This window comes from Colobus angolensis, unplaced genomic scaffold (genome assembly GCF_000951035.1).
Source record: "Colobus angolensis palliatus isolate OR3802 unplaced genomic scaffold, Cang.pa_1.0 Scaffold543, whole genome shotgun sequence".
Classification (NCBI taxonomy): Eukaryota; Metazoa; Chordata; class Mammalia; order Primates; family Cercopithecidae; genus Colobus; species Colobus angolensis.
This window is the reverse complement of record NW_012118966.1, coordinates 837522-844105: the sequence shown is the minus strand read 5'-3', so window position 1 is coordinate 844105 and position 6584 is coordinate 837522. Positions and strand designations below refer to the sequence as shown.

The window sequence follows — 6584 nt, the reverse complement described above, 5'->3', positions numbered from 1 at the left end:
GTAGAACAGCTGCCCTCAAATGTCATTAGACCCTTAGCAGACTTTCTACAAACAAGAAAAAAGATTCAGTTTGGTCAAGATATTTAATATGGAGGCTGTTTGCAATATAACTCAATCAATCCTATCTAATACACTGTATTTTCATATAGCTCTTTTGATGGCCAGAATTTGAATTTTTTTCAGCTTAGAAAATATTTTGCTTCATTTTCTTCCTTTGAGAATTATTTATACTTTGTCTATTTTGTTCTGTAATATAGATAAAGAAAAAATACAGGTTTTTGATTTACAGTCAAAGTATAACGTGCATGAGATTGTTCATTGTCTCCTCTGGATAGGTGTTTCTTATCTTTCGTAATTTATTTTATAATTTCTCTAAGTATTTTCTCATGCTTTTTCTTTTGGAACTAAGGGACACTTGAGTTAGACATATTCTTTATGGGGAACTGTCATTATAGATGTATATAAGATTACTCTCTTTTAGTAAGCTGTTCCCCTTCTTTAATACAGATATTCACTCTAAAGTATTTGATCTATTTTATTGGATACGTGTCTATACATATCCTTTTAAAAATGTATTATTTTTGTTCATATGTGATTTTAGTTTACATAAATGTATTGTGTCATATCTACGATTTTATTTCTTAATTTTTCTCTTAACATGCTCTGCTTTTAAGATTTTTCTATTTCTAAAGCTTATATTATTAATTTATTTCATCTGGTGTAATAATACAAGGTGTACATCTATCATATAAATATTCCTCTAATGATAAACACAAATTACCCACTATTATAAGTACTTTGCTAAGACATATTCCTATGTGTTTACTATGGGCTAGTGGAGGAATTGCCCTACTGTGTATACATAGGAGTGGGATAGCTGGTTTAGATGGGATACTTGATTAATATTTCACTAAATTATTGCCAAAATTCACTGGGTATGTATGGGATAGTTGGTTAATGTGTCACTAAATTATTGGCAAAATTCATATCAACATGGCCATACTAGTTGACAATTCTATCAGTAATTCATGAAGCTCCCTGTCCCCAAGCATCCTTACTAACTCTTGACATTATCTACTTTTCAAACATTCACCCCTCTGATGAATGTAAAGAACAATATAATTTATGTTTCATTTTGCATTTATGTGCAAAAGTTGATTATCTATACATATACTTGCTAGCTTTTTGTTAACCATCTGTAAATTGCCACTTCATACCTTTTGTTCTCTTTTTGTTGTTCGTTTGAAGAAGGCGTATGCTGTATAATGATTTTACACATTGTAACTATCTTCTCCCACTTAACTTTAATATGAAGTCCTTCAATTTAAGAAGAATTTTTTTTTTAAGTTAATTCACTCTGAATTCTAGGAGAACTTTTTTTTTTCTTTTTTTGACAGTGTCTTGCCCTGTCACCCAGGCTGGAACGCAGTGGTGCAATCACGGGTCACCACAGCCTTCCAAGTAGCTAGGACTAAAACTGTGGCACCACTCTGCTTGGCTAATTTTAAAATGTTTTGTATAAAAATACGGCCTCTCTATGTTTCCCAGGCTAGTGTCAAACTCCTGGGCTCAGACAATCTTCCCGCCTCGGCCTTGCAAGTGCTGGAATTACAGGATTGAGCTTCTACTCCCAGCCTAGGAGTACTTCTTGATTTTTATCTCTTAACTTTACTGGTATGATTTTTACAATATTTACTCTGCTATTTTCATTGTGGCTTATAATTTATCAATTAAGTTTTTAAATTCTGAACAATCTTTTTGTGATTTCAACTGGTTTTCCCTTGATGATAATCTCTATATTTTTAGATACAACAATTAAAAATACTAACTAGAAGTATTCTAGCGTTTTACTGTATTTCCTGAAATATTTTTTTGTAAATGAGCCATTTTCTTTGGTTTTTAAAGGGTAACCCACTATGTCTCTTTTCAAAGTTCTGATTACTTTTCTTTTAAAATGGTCTTAAATTTTAAAAAAAGTTATTTCCTTCTGCTGTAACTCTGAAAGTTTATTTTAAAATGTAAGTTAAAATGTCCTACTTTTTGAACTCAGTTTCCTTCTTTTATTCCCTCCCTTATAAGGTTAATTTCTTTGATCTCTTATCTTCTCTCTATCACTTCCACTTAGTACTAACTCTCAAACTCCTTTTTCTTTTTCGTTAAAACCATGTAGTAACTACCTGTGCCCAAAGATCATTCCAGTGCTTTTATACCAAACCTGTGACTTTCTAAACATTGTCATACTTCAACCTCCACATTCTTACAATTGTTGGCCCTTTCTCTCCTAAGTCATTTTCCTTATTTATAGCCTCCTTTAACTCCTTTAATCTGGTTTCTATACCCTCCTTATCTGGTTATACAGCTTTCTGAATCTACTCTTGTTATAATATCTTTCTCATTATAACTGTAAACATACTTGTCTGTATTTCCTGTTACACTTGTCAGTTCTGAAAAAATAAACTTTCTTTTTTCATCGATGTACCCTCAAAGCCTGTCTTATTGCCTGACACATAATTGGTTTCCAATAAATATTTGTTAAATGAATAAATAATGATTGGATGAGTATAAGTATATAGCAAGCTTCAAAGATGCATTTTCATTTGAGTTGTTTCAAGTCTCAGTTTTCCTCCCTCATTTGGTAAACTAGGAAGATATCGACTTATACATTGTGGATTTCTTTCCAGATATGTGGAAATCATATTGAGGAAGAAAATATTCCAAGTAGAGTAAAACAGTGTCCAATAATGTCTCTTCAAACACCGCCCACAGACACACCATGCAGCCGCATTTTGTAAGTAACTTCCTCCATAAATGTTAAGGAATTATTGACTTATTGTTGCAATCCCTCTGGTGTGATAGATTTTATTTTTTTAAAGTAAGGAATAAATCTATGTAGCTATACAATGGTGTGTGCAATAGTTTTTCCTCTGAAAGCGTTGTTTCCTTGTTTTTAAGTACATCTCATCACAATATTTAAAGAAATCAAGAAATGTCAGTAAAGGTGTAAAGCAAAATGAGACTTCAAATGTTGAGTTGTAAAGGTTTACATCTCTTTAAAAGCTATATCCTTTTAAAGCTAAATCTAAAAATGATGTATTTCTTGTACCATTTCAGATAAAAAAGAATGACTTGACTATTTCGGAAAGAGTGCTTTTATAGGCAAAGTAATATGATACCTAATTTAATAATATGCAGAATGTAAAACTCATGGGCATATCTTCCTCCCAAGAATGCTTACAGCTCAAAGGGGCCTCTTAGAGTCAGGGCGTAGTAATTGGTAAAGAGAATTGGTAGAGATACAGCTCCGATATCAAAGAATATTTTCCTAGCATGAAAAAGAAGCTAATTGAAAAAATGTTCTGGATTACAGCATGATTTACCCTAAGGTCCCTAGATTTAGAGCGGTAGACAAATTGGAAAGTGATTTTCAACTTGTTATACACTGCAACTTAGCATTTAAGAGGCATTTAATCATTGAGCTGAGTTTGATCATCTCTCATAAAGAGAGACACATACTTTAAGTAATATGTGTATACTATAAGTAATAAAATGCCCATATTTTTCTGACATTCAGGCAATCTAGTTTTACTGTAAAACCATACATGTCTGTATGTGTTCCTTGCCTAATCTAATATGATTTTGAGCCAGTGAAATATGCCATGAGAACCTCTTGACCTGAGGCGACCGGAAGCAGTAGAAAGAACACTAGAATCAAAGTTAAGATATTTATGCGTATATTTCAATTTTGATAATTATTTTAGCCCCTTATTAAATCATTAGATCCATATTGTATCCCCCAATGATTATATCCTTTCTTATCGGATCACTTAAACCATGTTAATCCCAGTTTCTTCATATGTTAAATAAGATTAGAAATACTGTCTGGCTTTACCTAGGAAGTAACATTTATTAGGGTTTTTAAGAAACTGAGAAATATTTTAGAAATATTATTATTAGTCAATAGTGTCAACAATTGATTTGACTAAGGTTTTTTTTTTTTTAGACTTTATTTAAATTGACTAAATCAGACATCCTCTGGTATTATATATGCTGTTTAACTAATTGGTGGGACTAAAATCAACAAATGATAAAGTATGCTAATGGTTATGACAATTTGTAAATATATCTGCTTTACCAACCTGGAACCTTTGTCAATCTGAAGCCCTACAGTCTGAGTCCTAGAGCTGTGACTTTCCTGAATCAGTGAGACAAATAATTTAACGGCATGTATGATTAGCCTACAAACTTTTATTCTTTTTCCACAAATAGAAACATTAAAAAGCAACAACTATCTTTATATCACCATTTTGCAAAATTAAGACAATTTGACAGTCTTTCCCCAAACAGGAATATAATCTCCTATTAAAGGAGAAGCTGAAGAAAATGGAATAGATGACTTGAGAAGGAGAAGAGGAGAAAGGAGACCACTACGACTGAGAAAAAATAGTTAATTCTAAGTGACATTTGTGGCACAGGAAGATTGAGAGTTTCATAGTACAAAGAAAGAGGTATCAGAAAAAAGTTTCCTACCATTACAGTGATTAAGGCATCGTTTCTAAAACAGGAAGCAAAGTGGATGAGGCATGAATTGATTTCAGTGGCTTATAACCCAGTTCTGAGCTGTGATTGGCAGGACAATTTAGATTCTACATAGATAGGATCCCAGAAATCCAAAGAAGATGTAGGAGTTTGATTATACTGATCTTTTGGTTAAATTAGAGAATGTTCTTCACCTCATTTCCTCTAAAAAATCTTTTCAAAATAAAATTACAGGCTTATAGACCGGAAGCCGAAACCTTAGTTCTTTTTCCCATCTTGCACGATGGCGGGTGAAAAAGTTGAGAAGCCAGATACTAAAGAGAAGAAACCCGAAGCCAAGAAGGCTGATGCTGGTGGCAAGGTGAAAAAGGGTAACCTCAAGGCTAAGAAGCCCAAGAAGGGGAAGCCCCATTGCAGCCGCAACCCTGTCCTTGTCAGAGGAATTGGCAGGTATTCCGGATCTGCCATGTATTCTAGAAAGGCCATGTACAAGAGGAAGTACTCAGCCACAAATCCAAGGTTAAAAAGAAAAAGAAGGAGAAGGTTCTTGCAACTCTTACAAAACCAGTTGGTGGTGACAAGAACGGCGGTACCAGGGTGGTTAAACTTCGCAAAATGCCTAGATATTATCCTACTGAAGATGTGCCTCGAAAGCTGTTGAGCCACGGCAAAAAACCCTTCAGTCAGCATGTGAGAAAACTGCGAGCCAGCATCACCCCAGGGACCGTTCTGATCATCCTCACTGGACGCCACAGGGGCAAGAGGGTGGCTTTCCTGAAGCAGCTGGCTAGTGGCTTGTTACTTGTGACTGGACCTCTAGTCCTCAATTGAGTTCCTCCACGAAAAACACACCAGAAATTTGTCATTGCCACCTCAACCAAAATCGATATCAGCAATGTCAAAATCCCAAAACATCTTACTGATGCTTACTTCAAGAAGAAGCAGCTGCGGAAGCCCAGACACCAGGAAGGTGAGATCTTCAACACAGAAAAAGAGAAATACCAGATTACAGAGCAGCGCAAGATTGATCAGAAAGCTGTGGACTCACAAATTCTACCAAAAATCAAAGCAGTTCCTCAGCTCCAGGGCTACCTGCGATCTGTGTTTGCCCTGACGAATGGAATTTATCCTCACAAATTGGTGTTCTAGAGTCTTAAGAACCTCATTAAATAGCTAACTACAAAAAATAAAAAAATAAAAAAAATAAAATAAAATTACATTAAAGAGCTACTTCTCTGACAGTATACCAAAATTCCTTTTTGTTTTATTTTATTTAATGTATAATTAATAAATAATGAGAGCCTGTCAGAGATAGTCATATATTTTGTCAATATTTAGAGTAGTTAACTGATGAAGTAGAAAGAGCATTGAAATGGAAATGAGTAAACTTGTTTTCTACTCTCAACTATTAATTGGTTGACTTTATATAAGTTATTTGATCTTTCTACAATAGAATTTCCGTAACATATGCATACTATGTTTCAGAGTAGAGATTTTCACTAATTTTTTGTTGAATTTATTCAAATAAATAAACTCTGAATGCTGGAGTTGGAGATTTTTAAAGTTCCTGCTATCTCTAAAGTTCTACGATAATTAATTTAACCAACAGTTGTGGCTTGCTTTCCCTATACTATATTCAACAGTTCTGCTTACATCATTCACTGTGTATTACCCATTTAATGGCCAGTTGGCTTTCATTATCACTCATAGAGATAACTTTTATCAAACATTCGCTATACATTTATACTGTCTTTTCAAAAAATCATTCGCTGCTAATCATAGACTAATATATATTTAAGGTTTACTAAGATGGTTCAGAAATATAAGCCACTTACTTTATGTATCTCCAGGACCACTAACACCACTTTTGACTCAGCTTCACTTACAGTTTGTTCTTTTAAGTCTTTTAAAATATATCTATATATTTGTAGCTATATCTATATATAAAATGATACATGCACATAAATCTGTATGTGTGTATAATATTGATATATTATATACATCATATATGCATATAATACACACAGACACACACACACACACACACA

At 33.6% G+C, this 6584-nt stretch overlaps 1 pseudogene across 1 annotated transcript; it reads left to right on the top strand.

Moving 5' to 3' along the window:
- Positions 1–4819: 4819 nt before the first annotated feature.
- LOC105525583 lies at positions 4820–5694 on the top strand (annotated as a pseudogene). Its single transcript, XR_001003944.1, has one exon. The product of XR_001003944.1 is annotated as a 60S ribosomal protein L6 pseudogene (transcript).
- The last annotated feature ends 890 nt before the right edge of the window (positions 5695–6584 follow it).